This window comes from Capricornis sumatraensis, chromosome 20 (assembly GCF_032405125.1).
Source record: "Capricornis sumatraensis isolate serow.1 chromosome 20, serow.2, whole genome shotgun sequence".
Classification (NCBI taxonomy): Eukaryota; Metazoa; Chordata; class Mammalia; order Artiodactyla; family Bovidae; genus Capricornis; species Capricornis sumatraensis.
Window position 1 is genome coordinate 15,650,863 of NC_091088.1, and position 25,763 is coordinate 15,676,625.

The 25,763-nt window shown below is 45.5% G+C and overlaps 1 protein-coding gene and 1 non-coding gene across 2 annotated transcripts in view; both read left to right on the forward strand.

Annotated features, from left to right (window-relative positions):
* The window catches only part of CDH13 (cadherin 13), a 1,023,138-nt gene that overhangs the window by 701,835 nt on the left and 295,540 nt on the right, over positions 1-25,763 (forward strand). The gene's annotated exons all lie outside the window — the stretch shown is intronic.
* Positions 13,855-13,927, forward strand: TRNAS-GGA (transfer RNA serine (anticodon GGA)). Its single transcript has one exon. It is a non-coding gene; the product is annotated as a tRNA-Ser (tRNA).

A 25,763-nucleotide genomic window follows, 5' to 3' on the forward strand; every position in this document is an offset into this window, starting at 1 on the left:
TGAAGAAGGGGTGTGTGGCCACACTCTCTTGATCAAACCTAGCAACAGAATCATCTAGATAAACCAACATTGGGCCATTGGCCACAGGGAAATGAGATTCTGATGGAGATTCTGATGAGAGAATGTTGGAGGCAGGTATTATTCAAAGACAACTGGACACTACCCTGCTTTCTTCCCATGCCTCAGGATGGGAGCTAAGAATAACAACTTTCTTAGACAGAAGAAACTCTGTTTCTTGTGTAAGTTCTTCTAGTATGATGCTAAAACTCATGTATTAAAATCTGCAATTTAAGTACCAGTGAAATATGGCACCCCACTCTATGGTCGGCCATTTCACTTCATATAAGATTTTGTATTTCTGTTCTGATTTTAGGAGGAATTATACATTTGGGTTTTATGTTTATAATAGGAAATATAGCCACTGTGGCTTAAGTAATTTGTGGGCTATTTGGTAGCTGCTCTTCAGTTTCACGGGCTTCTCAGGTGGTGCTAGATGTAAAGAACCCTCCTGTAAATGCAGGAGGCATAAGAGATGGGGGGTTGATCCCTGGGCCAGGAAGATCCCCTGGAGAAGGGCATGGCAACCCACTCCAGGATTCTTGCCTGGAGAATTCCATGAACAGAGGAGCCTGGAGGCTACAGTCCATGGGGTCACAAAGAGCTGGACATGACTGAAGTGACTTAGCACACGTGACATTAAGCTTCACAGTGATGTCAGGGTCGACCGCATCATAACTCTGTTAATCTTTTCCATCAGTATTGCAAGATGGCTGCCTCAGCTCCAACCATCACATCTGTATTCAAGGTAGAAAGAAGGAGGAGTCATGTCTATCCCAATTTTCCATTGCATGCAGAAAGCCAAAGATTCCCTGAAATATCATCCTTAGCCCACTGCTATGATAAATTTCTACCTACATTTCATTGGCCAGAACTGTGTCACACAGCCACCTCTGATTGCAAAGGAGGATGGGAAAATTAAACACTTGTTTTCTTACAAACATGTATGTCTGGAAAAGGGTGTTAGGTCAACCAGCCCATAACATTTGCCCCACGAACTTATCCAAATAGGTTATGTGTGAGGGAGAGGAGGCATAGCATCCATTCCATCGATCACCTGAGAACTCTGTGGTCGGTTCACTTGAATCTGTAATTCCTCAACTAGAGGCTCGGTCTTTGGCAGGAAGACAGCCTGAGATGCTTCTGCTTCTCCACTGAGAACTAAATGCCTGTGGCAGGCCCCAGCTCACTTCTAGTTGTTTACTGCTGTCCAAGGCACTCTGATTCTGGCAAGTATTGGGCCTCAGTGGAGCTCAAAATGGATATTAGCTCTCGGGTGCATTTTATTGATTTGGGCACAGGAGGGAAATTATACTGCTGAGGATTGTCACCCTGGCCAGTTAAAAACCCAAAGTAAATGAACTGAACAAACCTCCCCCTTAAATAGTGCTCAGAAATCAAAGAGCTGAAAAAATGTAAATGGGATTCATTAAGAGCTGCAGAATTAGCTTTCTTGTGGTGCTTTGATATGTTTTCCTTGCAAATCTCAAGAAATTTAGTTCGCAGTGAGTTTGAGACATGGTTGAGACTGTCTGACTTACGAGTGGGTTTGGTGGACAGGGGGACCAATAAGAGGAGGTTCTCAATATGCCCATCTTGCTTACAATGCCTGCTGGCCCCTACCAACTGCCCTCTTGGCACCTTAGCCTTCTGATTCTTTTATCTGCCTTGGGACAGTGTTTACACAGCATGTCAAAGTGCTAGCTGGAGTTAATTCTCTCTGTGCTCATTCTAACCCAAGAGAGTTTAATAGTCAGGAGTTTCTGTTATGTGTGGGATTTTGCCATTGGTGTCAGCAGGAATAATTATCAGGTAACCTTTACCCCGTAGACTCACTGGCGTGGAATTATCAGGACCGGGGTGTGACTCCCACTCTGGTTGAGGCCAGCAGGGCAGTGCTGGCTGCCCCAGGCTGCATCAGGCTGGCAGAAGTGTTTTGTTTGGCCTATGCAGTGTTTAGAAAATAGGAGATTTGCTTTCTGACTCGCATTTCTGGCTTCTTTTGAAAAATGGGAAGACTTGATGACACCAGACAAGTGTTTGCACATGTCAGGAGCTGAGCGGCAGCTGCCTGTTTGGATCAGGGCAGCCGCAGCCCCCACCACGCCCTGCCGCCCCACACTCTGCCTGGGTCGCCTATGCACTCTCCCAGGAATTGCTAGCCACACAAAATCAGAATCGCTGGGGCTTCCTATGCTCTAAAAGTGGGAGAAGCCCTGGTCTAAAGCAGAGTCTTCATCCTTGGCTGATGAGGAATCACTAGGACACGTGTGAAAAGTCTGCCTCCCAGGCTGCACCTCAAAAGCTGTCATCCGCAGGGCAGGGACCTGAGAGCGCACACACTTAGCAGCTCTCCAGGTCGCTCTGTTGCTCAGATAAGTCAGGAAAGCACTGCTGGAAGAGCTTGTTCTCAAGGGTGGATATGCATCAGAATCACCCAGATGGCCTCTTATTGTTTAATAAAACATTACATTGTTACAAAATCATCACATGAGCCTTTTATTTAGAAATCTAGAAAAGTCAGATAAGCAAAAATAAGAACATTGAAAACATCATGGTCATCCTACCCAGAGACTAACAATCTTAGCACCTTATTGTATGACCTATTTTTCCAGGCAAATATATATTTTTTATCCATTTTAACCCAAGTGTGATAGTACCATGCATGTTATTTTCAAACCTATTTCTCTCAGTTAACAATCTCCAGTTTTTTAAAAGGAAGTAAATTTTTAAAAAAAATTTTCCCCAGTTGACCCAAAAATGTTCTTTACGCTTAACTGTCGCATCTAAACTGAGATCTAGTCGGTTCCACACATGGCTCTGACTCTTCCATCCCTTACGTCTTTTATAATCCAGCACATTCTTCCCCCTCCCCCACTTTGCTTTTCCTCTGCGAAATACTGACTCATCAAGGGAAAGTCTCAGCTTTGGGACTTCTTATCCAGTCACTTCCTCATGGTGTCACTTAGCTTGTTGCTATTCTAGAGTGATTTTTCCTGAATGCCTATGGACTCCAGTGGAACTTCCTGAATTAAGGTCTTCAGCGGGTAGGGCCTGGCAATCTGTAGTGTTTGTAGTTTCCCCTCAGTGGGCCTGAGTTTGAGAACTAAGTCATCCAGATCCACCCAGCAGGGAAAGATGACTTGGGCCCCAAATCCATCAGGAACCTTGCCTCGCGCATCTGGTTTCAGACAGGGTACTGAATTGCGATATATAAGAAAAATATACATGTTATTATCTGGATGACCACAATATTTTCCTCATATATATTGGGTCTTCCTCTGAGGTTCCTGGCTCATAGCTCCCCAGTCCCTTGGAACTTCCTAAGTGTTGAGAGTGATCGAGGTGTCTTTTGTCATGTACAGGAGGTGACTTTGGGACAGCTCCTAAAAATGAGACCTAGTTAACAGTGGAGCCAGCCCTGTGACTAGAAGGTTGGAATTTTCAGTGCCACCCTCTGACCTCTGGAGAGGGGAGGGCAGCTGGAGATGGAATCCAATCACAGTGGGCAATGATTTAACCAGTCAGTACATAAAACAGGGGGAGGTGTGGGGAAAGGGCGCCCTCTCAGAGCGCGGGAAGGCCACGCCCTTTCCCCGCACCTTGCACCTTCCCTTTGCATCTTTTCTGTCTGTCTGTTCCTGAGTTACAACCTTTTACAATAAACTGTGATCAAGTAACTGTTTCTCTGGATTCTGTGAACTGCTCTAACAAATTAATTGAACCCAAGGAGAGGATCATGGGAACCTCTGATTAATAGCCTGTTGATCAGAAGTACAGGTAGCAACTTAGGTTTGCAACTGGGGGAGGAAGCAGTTTCATAAATCTGCTCCTTCAACCTGTGGAATGAGATGCTGTCTCTCGGTGGACAGGGTCAGAACTGAGTTGAATTCTGGGACCCCCTGCTGCGGCCCAAGAACTGTTTGTCGAAGGTGTGGCAAACACCCCCAACACACACACACACACACACACACACACACACATGCACACACACACACACACTGAAGTCAGATACTAGTCGAGATACTATGACATCAAAGTCTGGAGTCTCTCTGTGATGCTTTGACTAATAGGATCTGAGCATGGCTGTTTGTTTATCCTTTTTCTGTGATAAGAAAGTCAACTTTGCTGGAAGGAGCCTCTATCTGAGGCTGGCAGCTGGGACATTTTCTAAACCTTTAGCTATGCTTGTAATTTTCCCATCAAATTTCACTCTGAGTTCCGGCTCATGATAACAGGCCATGTGTGACTGAGTTGGGATACAGGAAACCTAGAGCACTCCAAAACATTTTCAGATACTTGGTTTGAAGCTAAAACACTTGCCACGGACTAAGTCCTTTCACACGGTTTCAAGCAGGTGATGTCTGTGGGCTCAGAGATAGATATGAGGGCTCTGAGCGGCCTTCTGGTCTCCCAGCAGGCCAGTGGACATTGATTTCAAGCCAGGAACTAGGTTCTGAAGCCCCGTGTATCCCAAAATCTACATACATACTTGGGAGGCAGTAGCCTGGTACAGTGGATTTTATGTCCCATCGCCATGATGAATATATTCATTTTATCCATGAGAACAGCCACAAAGATTTTTAGTTTGCCTGAAGGTAGTGTGTGATTTTGAGATGTGATCAGGAATTACTATTCCCACAATGAACATCACCAACAGGAACTGTTAGCAGTCACTTAATAGGACCCCCAACTCCAAGACTTATTAGCTCACCCCCCACCCCCCACTTCTCTGACAGCCACACCCAGATATCAGACTGTCTCCATTGATTCTAATGCTTGAAAAGTTAAGAAAACTGTGTTCTGTGACCTGGTTCTCAAACTTGGGCATCACCTAGATTGCTTTTTATCTTTTAATTAAAGGAAAATATTATTAGAAAGTCCTTATTTGTGTTGTAGAAATTTAGACGTCAGATAAGCAATACTAACATGAAATCACCATGCCACTCAGGAATGACAGCTATTAACAGCTCAGTGAATGTCTTTGTAGACAATTATCTAAGCAGATTTCTGTGTGCATGTATATGGATCAGCCTCTGTTTTGTATTTTCTTCTTGGTGGAGAGTTTTCTCCATCTCACTGCAGCTTCCCTCTCAAGGAGCTCACACCGCGGGCTCACCCTGCCAGGGTCTGGAGGAATTGTCTGAAAGGCCAGCTTTCCTTTTGGCCCTCCAGAGTGGTAACCACAGCGCGCTGGGTGACCACAGCCAGCATGCGGCCATGATCCATGGGGATCTTCATTCCCCGTGTACTTTCCTTTCCACTTGCTTCTAGCTGGGGCTTCCTCCTCATCTCAGAATTGCACAACTGCTGTCCTAGCTCAGGCTCCTATAACAAAATACCATAGATTGAGTGGCGTAAGCAACAAGATCTATTTCCTGTGGCTCTGGAGGCTGGAAGTCCAAGATGGAAGTGCCAGCAGATCTATTTCCAGCTGGCTTCTCTTAAGTGATAAAAGCCAGGGAACTCGTGTGCCCTCCAGGCACTGTGGTGACAAGCTGGGTCATGCATACCTTCCCTGTCCAGCTCCACAGCTCTGGGCTCTTGCAGCCTGCTGGGGTTCTCAGAACACAGACAATCCTCCCTCTGGTGGAGAGGGCACCTCGCAGGGGTCCCTGAAGCAAGGGTGATCTGCTCTCACCACCTGCTGCTGAGCAGGTACCAGGAAAACCCACCAGAGCTCACCCCGGGCTGATCAGTGACCTGGCTCTTAGCAGACTGCACCCAGCTTGCTCTTCTTCACTTGCAGAAGATTTCACTCCTAACTCAAATCATGCAGTGGCACCTGCTTGTGGGGCTGGATGTGTGGGGACAGAACCCCCAGGATGGGAGTGGCCTTTTCTGCATCTGACCCCAGGGGCCCTGAGAAACTAATAAATACCTAAGATATTCTTTAGTACCCCTCTGTGACATTCATAAAAGTCTCAACCCATTTCCACATGTTTTTTTTAATGATGAACTTAAAGTATAATAAATATAAAGGAAAAATAATAGAATGTCTAAGTTAATATGTAAATACTCAGGTGTGACCACCCTGGAGAGATAACAAAGTTTGTCCAAGGGGAGAAGCCTTCCCCGAGCTCAGTCACCACAAAAGCATCAGCTACAGATGCAGATGGCCACAGGTCTGTTTTTCCCGGTCACTCAAATGACACTCAGAGGCCCTATCAGTTATGTGATTTTCCAGAATGGTAGGTTTTGGTACAAATTAAAAAGCCCTGCTCTGTTGACCCAGTGTCTGCATCCCGATGGAATGCAGAGTGTGTGCCAGAGTGTTTGGGGTCCACCTGTGAGATTTGAGGCAAGTGCAAGACTCAGATGGGCATAAATAGATGAGAGCTGTATTATTCCCACCAGAGTCTGGCCACCGGGGTCCTCCAACATTTGTGTGGGAAATTCTTTATGGTATAAGGCCCCATGGACCACAGGATGCCTGGTGTCCATTGCTATCTCCCACTAACATCCCTAACTATTGTGAGAACCGAAAAACGCCCCCTACTCACGTACACCCCTAAGCATATTGCTTTTATTTTCTTCTTTGAATGACTTCAACAGCCTGAATTCCCATCCCGATTCTACTGCCTAGTAACCTCTGGCCCTTTGCAAGCCTTGGCTTCCTCATCTACAGAATGGGTGCACGGAGGAAGTTCAACAGCAGCTTCTATCTCAAAGGCCACTTAGCACAGTTTTTAATAAGGTAGAAGTATTAAACGAATGCTAGTTATTACCTATAATTTATATTATGTATTATTTATGAGCGTTCTTAAAATCACCGTGAGTGAGTAAGTGCTTTACAGCAATGAGCTAGGATTCTGAATGCTATTTCATGGATTTTAGAGAACCAAGTTAGATTCTAGAGCCTCAGTTATCGTCGTCATGGTTCCCCTGCTGGAGCTCTGAAGCTGTTTCTCAAGAATTCACAGCAAGGACTTCACAGGAAGGCTCACCTTGCCTTAGACATGTGCTCTGGAATCGCTTGGCCGTTGTCACTGAATGGGTTCAGGCCCTCACACAGGACCACAGCACCCCCAGACTAGGCCCTCAGTTGAGATATAAAACAACAAAAGAGGCCAGAAATACAGCCTGGCTCAAAGACAGACGCTGCATACGTAAAAGAATAGCAGTGTAAGAGCTTCTGCAATTACACACAAATTATTGGTGCCATCTTTAAATTATGTTAGAAATAGAAAAACGAAAAGCTCAGTGTAGGCGGGAGAAAGCTTCTAGAAGGAGGGGAGCTGGAGTTGGCCCTCAAGGACAGGAGGGCATCTGGGTCAGGGGAAGGTGGAGAAATGATCCCTGGCTGGCCTGGATGGAGAGTGGTGCCCAGGCCTGGGCCACAACCCTTTCAAGAGCCAGAGAAAATTCCAACTAGAAAAAAATACATATATAGGACATAAGGCAAAATCAGAGCATCACAGATACTCAAAGTGTGACCCCAGGGATACACCTGGTGATATTTCCTGAGACAGGTCATCCAGAGCTGGTGCTAAGGTGACGGCAAGTGGTGCCCATGGAAATGCTGCCTCTGGGTGGGCAAGAGCATTTGGCTCTGCGCTGGCTTCTGTAGTCTGGGAAAGGAAGTGTTCTCATGGGAATATTATCCTCGCCTTTGGGAGGGGCTGTGGGAACATGCAGTTACTGCTGGGGGAACTTTCCAAGCATACATGTTGGTTTACGATGATGATGAATGATGGGCTCAGGACTGAGCCAAAGCAATTCTTTTTCTGGAGGTGGCATGAGAATCCTGCCCGGGGCTCCTGCTAGGAGCCACTGCCAGACGCTGTGACTCGAAGGCAAGGTTCATGTTTACTGGAATGCTGCATCCACTGGGAACCAGGGTGCTGCTAGGCCGCTGTTCCCTGGCCCAGAGTTTTGTGTGGAGAGGGTGCAAGCCTGTGACAGCAGTGATGTCTCCCCTCAAGTCCAGGCATCATGCTGAATGTATGCATTCATTCATTCAACAAATACGTGTTAATGCTGGGCTTCAGACCACATGGAGTAGAGGTCGCCCTCTAGTGGAAGAAGACAAACAATGAACAAGGTACATGAGAAGATGTGATCTTTGCTGGTGGCTCAGTGGCAATGGCACCCCACTCCAGCGCTCTTGCCTGGAAAATCCCATGGACGGAGGAGCCTGGTGGGCTGCAGTCCATGGGGTCGCTAAGAGTCGAACACGACAGCGAGTTCACTTTCGCTTTTCACTTTCATGCATTGAAGAAGGAAATGGCAACCCACTCCAGTGTTCTTGCCTGGAAAAATCCCAGGGACGGGGGAGCCTGGTGGGCTGCCGTCTATGGGGTCACACAGAGTCAGACACGACTGAAGTGACTTAGCAGCAGCAGCAGTGGTAAAGAATCTGCCTGACAATGTATAAGACATGGGTTCCGCCCCTGGGTCAGGAAGATTCCCTGAAGGAGGGAATGGTAACCCACTCTTGCCTGAAAAATCCCACAGACAGAGGAGCCTGGTGGGCTACAGTCCATGGGATCACAAAAACTCAGAGACAACTTAGCAAGAAAACAACAACAGCAATAAGGTGTGGAGTATATTAGGTGATGAGAGTTCAAGAGAAAACCAGCCTGAAAGTGGGTGCACGGTGCTGGTGTAAGGACGGCGGTGGGACATTTTCAACAGAGTAGTCAAGGAGGGTGTTTTGGGTAAGCAGGACGTGAGCGTAGCCTGAAAGGGGTGAGTGACATCTGTCACTGGAGGAAGAGCATTCCAGAATATAGACCTATGTCAGTAGTACTAGAGGAAGTGGTTTGCACAAAGGTCCTGAGGCATGGGCATGCTGGCTTGTTGGAAAGGGGCTATAAGAAGGCAGGGAGGGTGGAGTGGAGGGGTCTGGGAGAAGTCGGGGGCGCAGATGCTCTCCACCCGTAAGGCATTGTAAGGAGCCAGGGTTACGCACACAGAAAGGCGAGCCAGTGAGGACTCCGAGCAGCAGAGTGCCACAGCCTGACTGTCAGTTTGCAGGGCCTCCCTGGCTGGGGTCTGGGAAAGAGACTGACGTGGAGGGAAATGTAAGGGAACAGTGAGGAGGCTGTTTGGGCAGACTGGTGAATCCAGCCGGGGCGGGCGCCATGGTGGCGGTGAGTGACGGGGCGGCTCTGCATGTCTTTGGGAGGCAGAGCGGCCAGCTTTGCTGATGAACTGTATGCATGCCACAAGAGAAAAAGTGAAAGGACAGCAAATGCCCATGACCCCAACGACCAGCTAGGGACCCGAGTTCTGCACGGCAGGTACATCGCCACCCCCTCCAGCAGTGACCCCCGGAAGGTTTGATAGAAGTTACTTTCTTTCAGAGTGACTTCCTTCCCCTGCCAGTACCAACAGCTGCAAAGCTTGACCTCCTGAAGGCTTGGGGTGTGAGTTAGGGTGTGATGGTTTACTCTTCTGGAAGACCCTCTCCCCAGCCCTCCCACATTGAAGCGTCCTCCCAGAGTTTCCTTTCAGCCCCATCACTGGTCGAAGATGACAGAGTATAGGCCTACGTCAGTAGTACTAGCAGGCTGCCGCTGTTGATGCAATGAAGTAGGAACCTTGTAGTTATTAGAAGTTGAGGTCAGCTGGAGCAAGAATTCCAAACGGTTTCCACATGGAAAACCAACAGAGTAAGTAAGAGATTATTAATTAAATCAGCCAAACTTGTTTTGCTTGGCTGCACTACATGACTTGTGGGATCTTCGTTCCCTGACTAGGGATCAAAGCCAGGCCCTCGGCAGTGAAAGCACAGTCCTGACCACAGGAGAGCCAGGGAATTCCCAGTGTTACCATTTTGAAGGTCCATTTCCTGATCGGTAAAATGGGTGATCCATTCTCTACCTCACTGGACCACGGCAAGAAGGATAAACACTGCGTGCAGTGTCTGGTTACGGCATAAGTGGACCAGTGGTCTTCATCTGTCACACGCCAGCCAATTCCCATCTGTCATCTTCAGGAGACGCAGAAGGAGCCCAGGCCCCTTCTTCCTCTGCTGTTTTGCTCGTCTCCTCCCTTCTAACCCATCTCCTCTGTGTCAGGTCATAGTTATTTTTTTAATCACAGCTGCCCTTTTTATTGAGTGTCTGTGAAGAGTCAAGCCCTTTCTTAGGGGCTTCACGTGAGCGCTCTCTAATCCTCACCTGCTGGCAAAGTGAGAGGCGTGCTAGTCGCGCACGGGGAGGCTCTTGAGATGAGTCACACCATGAGTGATGATGGCGATGAAGAAGAGGCAATGGCGATGATGATAAGTAGAGGATGGTGGAGGCGGAAGGGAGGGAAAAAAGAAATAACATAGATCGACTGCCAGGCTTTGTTATGAGGAAGTTCTGTGTTTTGACTAATCCTTACTATGACCTTCAGAGGTTGCCCCTACTATTGCCCCATGTAACAGCTGAGGAAACTGAAGCTCTGAGAGTGTCACACAGCCAGTGGGTGGAGACGCAGGGCTCAGAGTCTGAGCAGCCTGGTGTCTGAAGCCTGAGCCTTGACGCTATGCTGGGGTGCCAGCCTTGGGGTGCCATTTGTTCATAATCCCCCAATCATATCCCCTAGCACATCCCTTCATGGCCATGGGCACCCCCTTCTTCTTCCCGGGGCATGCCTCTCCCAGGAGGTTGTGTGTCCCCAAAGAATTCTGGGGATCACAGTGGTACAAGTGTCACTTGGATTAAAGAGATACAGCTGGTGGAAGCACCTTTGTCCTGAATTTTAACCAGTCAAGAAGCTCAGCCCTTCAGTCAACGAACGGCAGGGTCACTTCTCATGAGCCGACGTGTGTTCTTTCACAGGCTGTGATATATCTTGATTTCTCTCAGGGTCCCCTCAAACGCTCAAATTTGGGAAAAAAACACACACTAGAAAGTGTATCCACAAGCAAACACTCTTCTGCTCTGATGTGACTTTTAGAAAGTCTAGTTATTCTTCATATGCAAACTAATCTGTAAGGAATGAGAGCATGGGAGAGAATCAGGATGCATTATTCATTGGGAAGCAGCATCTAGTATTTTAGAAATGAGAGCACGGCAGCGTTGATTTAATACCACCCCAGTGCTTAGGAGGAATTCAGTTAGAGATACACTTGTAGCCTGAAGAGTTGCTTATTTGATAAGTTATGAGAGGTGTTTCAAAGACATTATGCCCATGTGAAGCTGGAGATGGAATTGTTTATCTTTATATCTTCTTATCCTCTTTCTCCAATGAGATGGCAGAACTCTTAATGGTAAGAGTAAAGTGTTATCCCTGCCTATAACTGCAGTGCCTGGCACTTTGCCCTGTCCGTCTTCAGAGCGAAAGAAATCTTTGTTGTAAATGAGACAAGCCCCCCAAAAGGAAGCCTTCGAGAACTAACCCAGAGCAGTTCACCTCGCTTCTGAGACTCCAACTTTACCCCAGGTGTTCAATGTCCACACTTGGGCTCTGCACAGATTGAGAAAGGCCTCTGCTGTCATGCAGGGAAAAGAAGTGTCCACGTCTTTAGCCAGTCATATGTAGAGGCATTTATTCAATGAATCAGCGGTTCTCAACCTTGACGGGTGGTTTTCAACCTTGAGCGAGCATCACAGTCACCAGAAGGCTTGCTGAAATACTGACTGTGCAGCCCACTGCCTGGCCTCTTACTCCCTAGGCATTCATTTCTTAGGGCTGCCATAACAAATTCACCATAAAGTTGGTGGTTTACAACAACAGAAATTTATTCCCTAACAGTTCCGGAAGCCAGAAGTCCAAAATCGAGGTATAGGCAGGCCCGCAGTCCCTCCGGAGGCTCCAAGGGAGCCTCTTCCAGCCTTTGCGTCTCCTGCCTCTTCCAGCCTTTGCGTCTCCAGGGACGCCCTGGCTCAGGGCTCCATCACTGAAGACTCTGCCTACATCCCTACATAGACCGCTCTCTGTCTCAAATCTCCCTCTGCTTTTTCTTCTAGGGACACTTGCCCTGAATTTAGGGTCTACCTTGATAATCCAGGATGATGTCTTTTTGAGCTACTTACCTTGATTAAACCTGCAATGACCCATTTTTAAAGTAAGGTGCATTCGCAGATTGCAGGGATTAGGACCTCACATAGCTTTTAGGGAGCTGTCATTCTTCAGCCCACTACAGCAGGCCTGGAATGAATCTTGGAAAAAAGTCACATTTTTTGCATTTTTAACACATTCACCATTGATGCTGTAAGTAGCTCAGAGGTTGGAATATGAGGGCTGGGCTGCTACTTTGAAAAGAGAGAGAAATAATACAATGCCTTCTTTGAAATAGCACCTTTTCTTTAGAGTACTTAAAATAGATTTTATCTCTTGGGATTGATTTATGGTATCCATTAAGCAGGATGCATAGTTCTACCACTGGAATTAATTTTTAAGTTGCTAACCCTTAATTATTTGTAGAAGATTGTACAAAAAATGTTGGGAGCAATTTGGAAATAGTCTTTCTATTTGGTCTATAATGGATGCTATTTAAAACAATGGCTTTTCATATTCTCATAGAAGTGATGCTGCTAACATTCAAAGGCACCGACTGTTCAAGTGCTTTGTACCCTAAAAAGTATACGAGGATCATCAGACTGTACACAGTGATTTTCTTTGCCGTGGCATGTTTCAGAAAAATGTTGTGTTTCTGAAGAAAGAACACTTAATTCTGGATTCAGACCCTGAGTGTGCTCCTTTTTTGTTAGTGAAAAGTTCGGCCTTTTTTTCTTGTCTAAACAGTGTGGGCGATAATATTTTGTCTTAATAATTAGCAAGTTTATTATGATGATCAATTAAGAGCACTTTGTAAACTGTCAAGTGTTTTGAAATGTGCTTTCTCTATAATGATGAGGTGGAGAATAAATACAAAGTATAGCTAATTCGTGGAAATCTCTGTACTAAAGCTAGTTCTTAAGAAGAATTCTAGCCCAAAATATGTGAATTTGGCTTCTCCCATGTATTGCATTTTACAAAGATGACCACAGTATTTACCATCTCTTGGAGTCTTCTTCAGTGTGACCTTGACACTCCTTTCAGGGTTATGGGGACTTTATCGTATCTTCTTGGGTCTAAGTGGACTAGGGACTCACTTGTGCACAGTAAAATGCACAGATGACTTCTGAAACAAGGTTGTAAAAGGCCAAGCAGCTTTCACTTTGTTCCCTGGGAATCTTAGTTTTGTTGTCCTTCCACACTGGGGCCACCATGCTGTTTGGAAGCCCAAACTAGCCCACACAGAGAGACCACATGGAGAAACCCTAAGACCACATGGAGAAAGCAAGAACGTGGTCCTAGGCCAGCCAGTCCCCACCCCACCATCCCAGCTACATCCATCCTCCAGCTGCACCCAAGACCCCAAGCCAGAACCCTAGAACCAATCCAGCTGAGCCCTTTCTGGATTTCTGAGCCACAGAAACCCTAGGAAGTAATTACAAGCCTTGTTATCATCCAAGCTGTAGGATAGTTTGTTACACAAAAGGTAACTGAAACATCCCATATAAATCTGGTAATGGAACCAGTGGTCTGATTATCAATGATGGGTTGAAAAGACTGTTATTGTAGTTAATCAAACCTGCAATCCCTTCTAGCCCCACACACCCCCACGTACAGCCCTTTGGCTACTTACTTATCCTTTTAGTTTCAAATACACCTTCTAGTAACACTCTAGAGGTGATTCCCTTTTATGCTAATAAGCAAGTGCTATGCTTCCCAGCCCTACTTTCAGTTTGTATTAAAACTTTTCTTTGCGTAAAATCAATTAGTGTTATGTCTCTTCCACTGGACTCCGGGCTCCAATTGCAGGGACTCTGTTGGTGTGTCCTCACCTTTCTATCCCCTTTTACCTAGGGGGCTTCCCTGGTGGCTCAGAGGTTAAAGCATCTGCCTGGAAGGCAGGAGACCCAGGTTCGATCCCTGGGTCAGGAAGATCCCCTGGAGAAGGAAATGGCAACCCACTCCAGTACTCTTGCCTGGAGAATCCCATGGAGGGAGGAGCCTGGTAGGCTACAGTCCATGGGGTTGCAAAGAGCTGGACACGACTGAGCGACTTCACACCATTACCTAGAATAGTGCCTGGCACCTAGTAGGCATTCAAATAAATAGCCACTGTTGAAGAATGAACAAACAAATGAGAACGGTACCCAATTCATTGAAACACATTCTCAAGTTTATATAAAGGATATAAATGTGAACAAATGCCCAAAATGTAGTATGTGATACAGCACCTTTTTAATTCCCTATGATTGTGTGCTGCCTAAAGGCAACATCTGTGTTCCCAATTGCTTCCTTATAATGCCCGCCTTGAGATCCTGCAAGAAATCAGAAGGGAAGGAGCATCCTCAGGCTGGGAGAATTCAGAAGGGTTTCTTTGGAAAGGATTAACAGATAGTTGAGAAAACTTAGAGAGCATCTTGGGACCCCCTTCACGGCTGCAAAAGGAATGACTTTTAAAGAAATCGATCCAGGAATGTCTGCATGGCGGCCCTTTTTCTTGTTGTAAATTTCCTCACAGTGAACACAGATATGGGAGAGGGAGTGTTTGGTTTTCTGGCATTCAGATGCAGGAAGTTTGTCTGCTTTCTTAGGCAGGCTTCTCATCTCTTGACCTGTAGCCTGTGGGCTGGGAGGGGTATCAGATGGCCCCACACCAGGGCACCAGTTATGATGTCAATTCTGTAAATGATGCTCCCAGGGGGACAGTTGGCATGTGAACAGAGCCTCATAAACTAATGTATCCATCCCTTGTCAGTCTGTGTCTTCCCACTGCTTCAAAGATGTACAAGCCATCCCGTACCTGTGATGTCACCCATCCTTTGATGCTTCACCACAGTGAGGCGCTAATAGGTCCCTGAAAACATAGATTTGTAGGTAGATATTAGATAGTGACTTGAATTGGGTATGAATTGGGTCCCATAAATCCCTAACCTTTCCATTTGGCCCACAAATTGCCCATGTTGCCTTGCATGACCGGTGGCCTTCACTTGAGATCCGCTCAAGCCTCCTGAGATGATTTCAAATGTTGGCACTGTAAGCCAGTCTATTACTATCATTCCTGGGACTGATGATGGTAGTGATTACACTAAATTGTTTAGACAAATGATCTCCTCACAGCAATCCCGTGAAATACGTACACTAATAACATTCCCATTTTAGGGATTAGAAAAAGAGAGGCACACAGAGCTTCAGAAATTTTACTAATCACGTGGTTATGTAGTAGAGCTCAAGTCTGAACCCAGCCTAATTCCAGCAATTAAGATCTTGAGGAGTCCTGGCCCTCCAGGAGCCATCTAAGGAATGACTTTCTAAAAAAAGAAGAGAGGGAGGTCCAAGAATGCGAATGCTATCATTTTTTCTTGTTGCTGTATGCTTCCTCATAGCACACACAGGTGTTTGAGATCAAAGTTTTGGTTTTCTGCCACCCTGAGGGTTACTGTGGACGCTGGTGCTATAAACTACCCCACTACTATCACTGTTGTTATCACTGGTAGTTTTGATATTATCCATTCAGCTGAAACGTCTGTCTCCCAGAATGCCTCCTATTGACCCATATGTTCGACCACCTCTCAATTTTGTGTCTTCTACAAGCTCATCCTCACCAATTATCGATAAGTTGTACAACAGGGCAGAGAATAGTGACCCACCCTCAAAAGAGCTGCCACTGGCATGTCCCTGCACCAGGGGGGCGTGATTATCTAGGGTGCCTTAACTCCGCCAGGTGTCAACCCACAGAAATACTGCGGACCAGTTCCTTTTGCTGCAACTAAAATACACCTAACCCAGTAATGCTTTCCAGAAAGCATGGCCTGTGTATCATGATTTGATGGTGAACTCAGTTTGGCTCCTGCACCGAGTTTTTCCCTCTTAGGAAGTCGAGACACTAACCGCTGTGTAGACTGGTGCCGTTTAGGTGCTGTGATCCAAGTCAAGCATCAGCATTGTGCTTGACACATAAAAGCCAGCAGGAAGTCAGAAGTTACATCTATCACTGTCGCTGATAATGACATGAATGATTAATAAATTAATAAGCAATTTGGGTCTTAGTCTCCTTTCAATTAAATTATACTACCTAATTTAAGACTATATTAAACAATACTGTATTTTCTTTTTTTACCCCATTCCCTTTAAACTTAGATATAATATGTGCCCTTCTCCTTGTTTGTGTGTCCAAATGTTTAAATTCAATTTAGATCCTAATATTTTAATCTCACCAATAACCAGTTACAATCTGCCCTTTGGGAGGACGCCCCTTCTTAAGCATGTCTGTGTACCCTTTGCCAATCTGATTTACAGTGTGACATTTGGTGCCCTCAGCTGCTTCTAAAACCCAAGGGGCAAATTGGTTACCTAGCAACCACATAAACGCAATTGCTAACAGTAGAGTTTAGCCCCATTTTGTTATAATGAAATAATGTCTTCCAAGAATGAAAAGCTGAGGTGTGCTCCATGAGGTGACTGCTTTGGAGAAAAACTGCTGCTTCAAGACAGATTAGCAAAGCAGGAATGGTTCTGGTCATCCCCTGGTTTTCAGTGGCTCATCGTTTTCATGAATGGAGGTCTACCTAGGAGTCCTTGGTGAGGAGCTGCCACATTTGGTTTGCCCAGCAATTTTTAAACACTTTGTAAACTTGGGTACTTTGGGGTGGAGTAGGGCGTCCACAACCGGTAGTATCATTCCCAGGTCACCTCACAGAGGCCTCCCTGGTCCCCAAAGACATCTGACTTTGAACCTCTTGGTGAAGAGCATCTCAATGTTCCTTTCTTCTCCCAAAATGAAATCCATAGATAACATTACTACTGACACGTGGGATTTGGAAACACTTCTCAGTATTATACCATGACTTTAATACAGTTATAAAGGAGAAATAAAAGGGAAGTAATTTACAGTAAATAATGTATATTTAAAATATAAATAGACATGACTACAGGGGAAGATAAAATGAATTAGTCAGATGTTTACACTTATTTGCAATGAATCAGATTGGATTTGGGAGAAGAAAGAGGCCTAAGAATCCATTCTGTAGACAAGATCCCAGAAAAGGGGAGGTACACATGAGCATAAAGATGAAACAGGGTAGATTAAAATCACACAAAAGGCCCTCTGTTTATGTACAGTAGGTCCTTTTTACTCAGAGAATTACACAGAAGCTTTCAGGTTGGGAAGACCCCCTGGAGAAGGGAATGACGGCTCACTCCAGTATTCTTGCCTGAAGAATTCCATGGACAGAGGAGCCTGGCAGGCTACAGACCATGGGGTTGCAAAGAGCTGGACACAACTGAGCAACTAATGTTTTCAGGGGTTTTTTCACCTTTTTTTTCTTTTTTTTTGCTTACATGAGGGCTGGATGGGACCTTGAGAGTAAAGTTCAAAATGGGATGATTCTTTATTAAGGGACTGTCCTTCCAATTTTAGAACTTCTGGCATCTCTGGCTGGGCTACTGAAAGCCAATTGATTCCATCACTGACGATAGCAACAGAAAGCCACCCTAAAGACTTTCCATCTTGGATTTCAATACTGTCTTTGTCTTGGTGCTTGGTCTTATTTCTTACTTCCCCCGCCCCAAACACTAATCCATCTATCCATTCGTAATCAATAGAATTCGCCATCCACATGAAATGCTTAGTTAACACAGAGTCTGGGCCAGAAGAGCTCTTGTGAATGCATCGCTCACTACTTTCTTCCTGTATAGGATCGTTGCCCTGAGCACGATAAAATACATGTATGCAGTGTTTTTCATGCACACATCAAATATCTCACAGGAGTAGACGGTGAAAACTCTTGTGCCAAAATCCTCCTCAGTCCCCTCCCCAGGGCAGCTATGGTGTATTGTGTGTGTTCCCTGCAATCTTTGCTTAGAGACAAACATATATATCCCGTTTGCAGTGGTTTCCCAGTGATAAAAGCCTTCTCTACAGCCAGTTCTGCATGCTACATTTCCACCAACCCTTCCTTCTGGGGGCTGTGTATGGATCTTCCTCATTCTCTTTAATGCTTACGTGGTAGTTCATTTTATGGATGAACCGTAATTTTTAAAAATGTCGGTAAGGCTGTTGATTTTATCATACAGAAATGTCTAAAGCAGAAAACAAAGTAACCCATAACCCCAGAATCCAGAAAAGCAAGTTAACATTTTTCTTTTAGCAAAAGGAAATAGATGCAGGTGGTAAAAACTAAGACGGGGAAGGGGGGCAGGCCACAGCACAGTACGAAAAGTCAGACTCTGCTTTTCTCTTCTCCAGCCCCGATCCCTGTCCTCTGAAACAACTATATTAATAGTAAGTACCCTGTGTATTCTTCCAGAAAAAAAAAAAAAAGAAAGAATAGAGATACACTAGCTGTGTAGGGTAAGCAAAGTCCCCCACCTCAACCCCACCAAGATGCGTGCATCCCAGTCCCAGAAACCTGTGAGATGTTACCCTAGATGGTAAGGGGGACTGTGAAGACATGATTAGGTTAAGGAGCTTGATTTAGAGAGGTTATCCCCATGATCCCAGTGTGATCGCTTAATTAAGAGAGATGCAGGTGTTCAGAGAGGGAAGAAGGATCTGTGCTGCTGGTCTTAAAAACGGAGGAAGGATAAACGTCCGTAGACAGACGAATGGATAAAGAAGACGTGGTGCATATATACAGCAGAAGAATGAAATGATGCCATTCACAGCAACAGGGATGGACATAGAGATCATCACACAGAGTGAATCAAATCAGAAAGAAAAAGACAAGCTGCGTATGATATCACTCACATGTGAAATCTAACAGGGGTGATACCAATGCACTTATTTACAAAACAGAAACAGACTCACAGAGACAGGAAAGAAATTTTGTTCACCAAAGAGGAAAGGGCAAGCAGTGATACATTAGGAGCCTGGAATGAACGGACATGAACTGCTCTATATAGAGCAGATAACCAACAAGGACCTGCTATACAGTGCAGGGAACTGTATTCAATATCTTACAATCGCCTAGAATGGGAAAGAATCTGCAAAAAGGATACATGACTGAATCACTTTGCTCCACACCTAAAACTAACACAACGTTGTAAATTAATTATATTTTAATTTGAAATAAAATGTTTAAAAATGTAGAAAGGGGATCAAGTGCCAATGAATGCCAGTGGTCTCTTAGAAGCTGCAAGACAAGGAAACAGATTCTCCTCTCGAGCCTGCAGGAAAGGATGCAGCTCCCTGGAACCAGTGCAGAATTCTGGACTCCAGGACTCCTGGGGAGTAAACCTGTATTGTTTTAAGCCACTGAGTTCGGGGTCCCTTGTTACAGTAGCCACAGGAAACTGATAATCTAATCAATATTCATTTTTATTTGCGTAAGGGCCATACTCTGCACGTGGACTCAGTTATTCTCTACTAGTATAGCGCCTTGTTACCTAGCTTTCCACTGGCCCAGGTCTTTCCCTAAGTTACGTTTGCAAGCACCTAGGAGGTAGAGGCTGTGCTTGGTGGATGTGACCCTCCCGGCTTCCCTCTCAACAGGAGGCAATCTGTCTGCTTAGTTGCAACTAAAAAGGGCATGGATGAGTTGGAACAGGCGGTAGACATGCTCAGTGTCCCTGTGACAGGGGCCCGCAGCCCTCCTGCTCCAGTGGGCTCCCCACCCTCCACACCAGCATCAAGTCCTCTTCCAAAGCCAAGGGTGCCACACAGCAGTGCAGGGCAGCTCAGCATGTGTAGAGTTAGTATCTGCAGAGGTAGCTGCAAGCTAGTCAGGGACAGGGGTTGGGGGGTCGATGTCCAGCCCCATCTATGGAAGGGCAGTTCTGAGACTAACTCTACCTGCTTTCTTGGTGGTGCCCTTTGGGACTGGAGCTGTTCCCCATGTGGTACCCAGCTCGGTAACATATGTCTATAGACTTCTTTCCTTCCTTATCTTCCTCTGAACCCTCACTCCTGCTTCCTGAATTTAACTCCGCCTGCTCTCAAAGTCTTGTCCCAGACTCAGCTCCAGGGGAAGCCAAAGTTAAGTGCCAACTCTTTTTTTCTAGCTGAGGACTCTTTAGTCATTCTCCCAAACCTTAACTTAGGGGCCTACCAGGTGGGTGCTAGTGGTAAAAAACTCACCTGCCAGTGCAGGAGATACAAGAGACACGGGTTTGATCCCTGGGTAGGGAAGATGGCAACCCACTCCAATATTCTTGCCTGGAAAATCCCATGGACAGAGGAGCCTGACGGGCTACAGTCCACCAGGTCACAAGAGTTGGATATGACTTAGCAACTAAACCACCACCACCACTTTTTCTAGCTAGCTTACTTTGACACTAACTCAAAAAAAAAAAAAAAATTCTTCTAATCACTAGTTCTAATACAAATAAAGTGTAGTGATTCATTAATCTCCTTCGCCTATAATTGCAAATTGGGTTTTCTCTAAAATGTACCTAAGGAGGTAGGTGCCCATTAAGCAATTCAGGGGAGTTTTATTTAAGCTGCAAATAAAATTAGTTTACTCATTCTTAATTTAATCCCCAGAAGGCATTTTGGAAGCCTTCCCTTCTCATTTGACCCAAACCATTTTTTAAAATTATTGTTCTCCTAAATTGAAGCCCTTTCCAGCATTGCACATAAGAAGTCTTAAAACTCATCTGTTTTCTTTTTGTAATTGACTTACAAATGCATAATTGACTCACAAATACATAATTGACTATGCATGGCATTTTAAAAGGGCAAAGTTTCCATTTGCTTCTTGATTTCTTTGGAGTTTCTTTGTTTTCCTAAGCCCTCTTCCAACAATATTCCCAGTGATTCCTTGGGTCTCCTCCACTGGTAGCACCATCTTGCTGGCATCTTAATGGAGGGATCACTTCACCTCTGTTCCTAGGCATACTGGCACGAGTTGGGGACAATTTTCAGAGTCCTTATTTGCAACTGAAAATGCTCCTGGCCTCATTCTTCTGACACGTGGACAATTCTTTCATGAGTTATGTGACTATAAATTATCACTGCAATCATCATTAGAATGAAACTCCAATACTTTGGCCACCTGATGCGAAGAAGCGACTCACTGGAAAAGACCCTGATGCTGGGAAAGGTTGAAGGTGGGAGAAGGAGGGGATGACAGAGGATGATTGGTTGGATGGCATCACTGACTCGATGGACATGAGTTTGAGCAAGCTGCAGGAGATGGTGATAGACAGGGAAGCCTGGTGTGCTGCATTTCATGGGGTCACAAAGAGTCAGACACGACTGAGTAACTGAACTGAACTGCAATAGTTCAGTTTCAGTTGGCAAACTGAAAACCCTATTCACAAGTACAGATACACACACACACACACACACACACATGCACAAACTATATACTTTAAGTGACTTTAGAAGAGGCATAAAGAGTATGGCGTCTGTGATTTGAAAAAGGACTTTCTAAAGATAATATTTAGTTAAAGTGAGGAAACTTGGAAGTGACTCTTGCTGCTCCTGCTGTCTTGCATGGATATTAACCCGTATCTGCACCCTGTATAAAGAGGAATCATGCAACAGGAAGCAAGGACCAGGGCTAAAGAGAAAGAGTGATGCAAATACTAAGCCAAAATTAGCAACACAAGGCTTCTCTAATAATTCAGGTGTTTCACTTGGGAAAAATGGGTGACTGATGCTTTTCAGTAGCTTGATTGAATGAGGGTGTGGAGCCGGTGTCTTATTCTTGGTCTCCATCTCCATGTTGACGGAGGCAAGAATTTCAAGGGAAATTGGTTTATTTTGAAGGTGCAAGAATCTAATTCACATTAGGAAAGTGAAGAAATAAGACAGGAAAAGAAAAGCAACCAATAATGGGTGATTATCTAGCCATTTACTTCCATGGATGCCTAACATGCAATCCCACAAGGAAACACTGGAAAACAATTTTTAAAACTAAGGCTTTAGAGAGAGTAATGTGGGAACTGGGGTGTTTATGCACCAGTTCCCATCAGTGACTGGTTGAGGGCTGCTCCTCAACTTGGGGGGTGTTAATTCCACAGTCCTCCTGGCCTGCCAGGTGCTAAGTAGAGTGGCCTCCTCTGCATCTGAAGAAAGCCCTCAGGGAAAGAATGAAGGTTTTCGAGTCAGAAGTCTGCAGGAAGGGACTGATAAGACCTGATGGGGCACCAACAGAGTCTGTACAGGGATGGAATTAGTTCAGCTTGGGATGCAAGAGCTCAAGCCATGCTAGAGGCGCCTGAGTGACTAGACTCAGATCTCAGTAAACACTGACTTGAGTTTCACTATTGACCTTGCTCTGTCAAGTAACCTACCCATTGCTTGTGCCACCTGAGGACTAAATTACCACCATCCATTTCTCTAACAGGTTTCCCTGGTAGCTCAAGTTGGTAAAGAATCCACCTGCAATGAAAGAGAGCCCAGTTCAATTCCTGGGTTGCAAAGCTTTACTGGAGAAGGAATAGGCTACCCACTCCAGTATTCTTGGGGTTTCCCTTGTGTCTCAGCGGGTACAAAGAATCCACCTGCAATGTGGGAGACCTAGGTTCGATCCCTTGGTTGGGAAGATCAACTGGAGAAGGGAAAGTCCACCCACCCCAGTGTTCTGCCATGGAGAATTCCATCAACTGTATAGCAAAAGAGTTAGCAAAGAGTCGGACGTGAGTGAGCAGCTTTCACTCTCATACATTCCTCTAGCCTATTTGCTTCCTGCAAATGACATCTCTTGCAGTGAAACCCCCTCCTTCATTGTCTATGACTCATGTGCCCAATGAGTCATCCATCTTTTCCCCAGAAGTAGGTTCTTGAGTGGTACAATCTGTGCCATGTCATTTCTCAACAAGACAGAAGGGATTTGACTCTAGGAATATCATTAAGTTCAGGTTGTTTAACTGGCGGCTTCTAAATCCTGACTTGTGTCTGGTTGCTTATACATGTTAACCCAGCATTTCTAAATTACAAGTTGAGAGATGTTTCTGAAAGGTATTTAAAGCCTCCTTGAGCAGGTTAGAGTCTTATATTCTGTCTGAACCAACTGTTATCAAAATGCATTTGACAATGGGCATGTGAGTAAGTTGGTGAAGGGGTCCCTGGGAGTTCCAAGCACAAATCCTGTTAACAGGTAATAAGATTATGAGCACAATCCATGTAGAACACATGGTTTTATCAGCTGAAGCAGAGCACTTAGATGCCAAGTTGTTAATGGAATTCAGCTTCTCTGTCTTTCATGGGTTTCTAAATAGACAAAGTTCATTGCTATCCAAATTACCAACAGAGTCAAAGCTACATCCAAGTTGGGAGTGGGGATTGGTTTATTTCTTCTACTCACGAAAAACAGAAAGCTTTTTTTGCTTTCTAACCTTTTTTCCCTCTCTTATACTGTAATTTTCTCCCATCTTCTGAAAATGTCAGAAAATGAACCAAATATGAAAACTCATGTTGCATTTTGAAGTGTCTGACTACAGTCTATAGACCCAGATAATGCCGGACTCTAATTTCAGTGTTTGGGAGGGTAAAGGTTATTGGCTAACGGCCTTTGAGAAAGGAGAAAAAAGTACTATGTTGAATGCAATACAAACCCCCATGTTTTGTGTTAGGCTCTTTTGTGAGTTCTAGCTATACTGCCGGAGAAGGAAATGGCAACCCACTCCAGTATTCTTGTCTAGAGAATTCTGTGGACAGAGGAGCCTGGTGGGCTGCTGTCCATGGGGTTGCACAGAATCAGACATGACTGAAGGGACTTAGCATGCATGCATGCATTGGAGAAGGAAATGGCAACTCACTGCAGTATTCTTGGCTGGAGAATCCCAGGGACGGAGGAGCCTGGTGGGCTGCCGTCTATGGGGTCACACAGAGTTGGACTGCCGCGACTTGGCAGCAGCAGCAGCAGCAGCTATAGTGCAGTCATAGGACATTCCTTCTTTCTTCTTTTGCATCTTTGTAGGTTGCTTTAAATATGCTCCATTTATATATAGTACTCTTAGAAATTCCTTTTTTATTCCACAGTGAACTTTTTTGAAAAATTTTACAAAGAAAGTTTGATTTAATCACATTCAAGCAACTGAACTGTGGAAAATTCACTACCAAAATTTCGACTGTTTTCTTGCCAAGTTCAGTTGGGGTGTTGAGCACCCACCAGGACTAGCTGCTGCACCCACCCAGACCCTGATGATGTCAGGCTACAGGTGTGGGAACCTCAGGATTGGAGCAGCCATTCATGATCCAACCAGTCTTTTCATCTGTGAGTGCCTCCAGTCTTTGCCCAGATATATGATATTGAAATTCAAAAGTCGGTTCGTGGTGGAGCATCCTTTTTCTCTTCCCCATGCACAAGTCAGTTGGTTCATGCTAATTCCATCCACAAGAGTGATGGTTCACACTCCTTCCTGACTTTAGCATCCTCCAGACACACCAGACTGTCTACTGCTGAAAGGTACCAAGCTCATTCCCATCTCAGGGGCTTTGCCCAATATACTCCTTTAATCTAAAACAAGTACCCACTGACCTCTGAAGGGGTCCGTGTTTCCTTACAGAGGTCTTTCCTGGTTACCTTACCTGGATTAGCATCCCACTTGGCTGCGCTCTGTCAGACCTCTCGCTTGTGTTTTCTCTGTAGTGTTTACCACCAACCGAAAGCACCCAAGATGTATAACCACCACCTGGCCTCTGGCCAGCCTCCCTGTGCCACATCAAGAGCCCAATGACAACAGAGACGTGGTCTCTCTTCTTCTCAGTAAAATCATCAGTGGCCCCAAATAGGACTTAGCACAGCATCACGAGTGCTCAACAAGCTTTTGCAAGACTGAATACATCTGTAAATAAAACCCTGAGACACATTTACAATCCCTTTGGCACTTAACACATGCTATTTTTAAAGGTGATGTCTCAAAAAGCCTATGACACCAGAAAGCCCATTCTTTATCCCTGCATATCCTTGGCACCTAGTACAGTGTCTCATACATAGTAGATGCTCAAACACACAGGTGGGTGAGTATGGGAAAATGCAAGGGGACCACATACAGGGAAGGGAGCTAGTATGTGCCGAGCACCTGTGTGCTTGCTGGCATCTACTTCTCATTTGCCCCCCATGAAGAGTCGCATACAGCGACTAGTGGCGTCCATGTGTTACAGATGAGAAGACCAAGCCGGCGGCCACACAGCACATCAGGACAAACTGGGGTGCAAATCCAAATCCCCAGCAGTGCTCCATCGCGCTGCTCACAGCCTGCTAGGAGTGGGGTCTCTGTGAACGTTTGCGAAGGAGGCAGAGGAAAGCAAGTGGAGTCGCAAGTTCAAGACTCTGTCACCGGAACTTCATTCCAACAATAAGCCCTTGACAAAGAACTAAAGGCACTTTAACAATGGGCCTCTTTCACACTGTAAGGGTGTCTACAAACAGATTACTGGAAGTCAGGCGTATGTTGCCACCATAGCCATTTGGATGGGGCCACCATAGTGGTGGGGAATGGGAGGCAGGTCACCCATGTGTACTTACGGTTCCACAGAGGAGGACGAACCCAGGGGAGGGGACAGGACCCATGAGCTCACTGCAGATGGGGGTCGGGACTGGAATACGAAGGCTGCTCTAACTGCTTGTCATCTGTGAGTTCTCATCCACTGTGAGGTCATGGGCCCCTTTGAGAGCTGATGAAAGCAGAACCATCTGGAGTGCACACAGCCATGCCTTTATGATTTCAGGGCATCAGGAACCCAGAGTAAGAACTCCAGTCTTCAAAAATCCCCCAAACTATGAACAGTGGACATTTTTAAATGAAAGAAGTGACAGTTCATGTTATCTCCTTTTAAAGGGAATGCAACTGTGTTTTATAACCCACAGACACATTTGGGG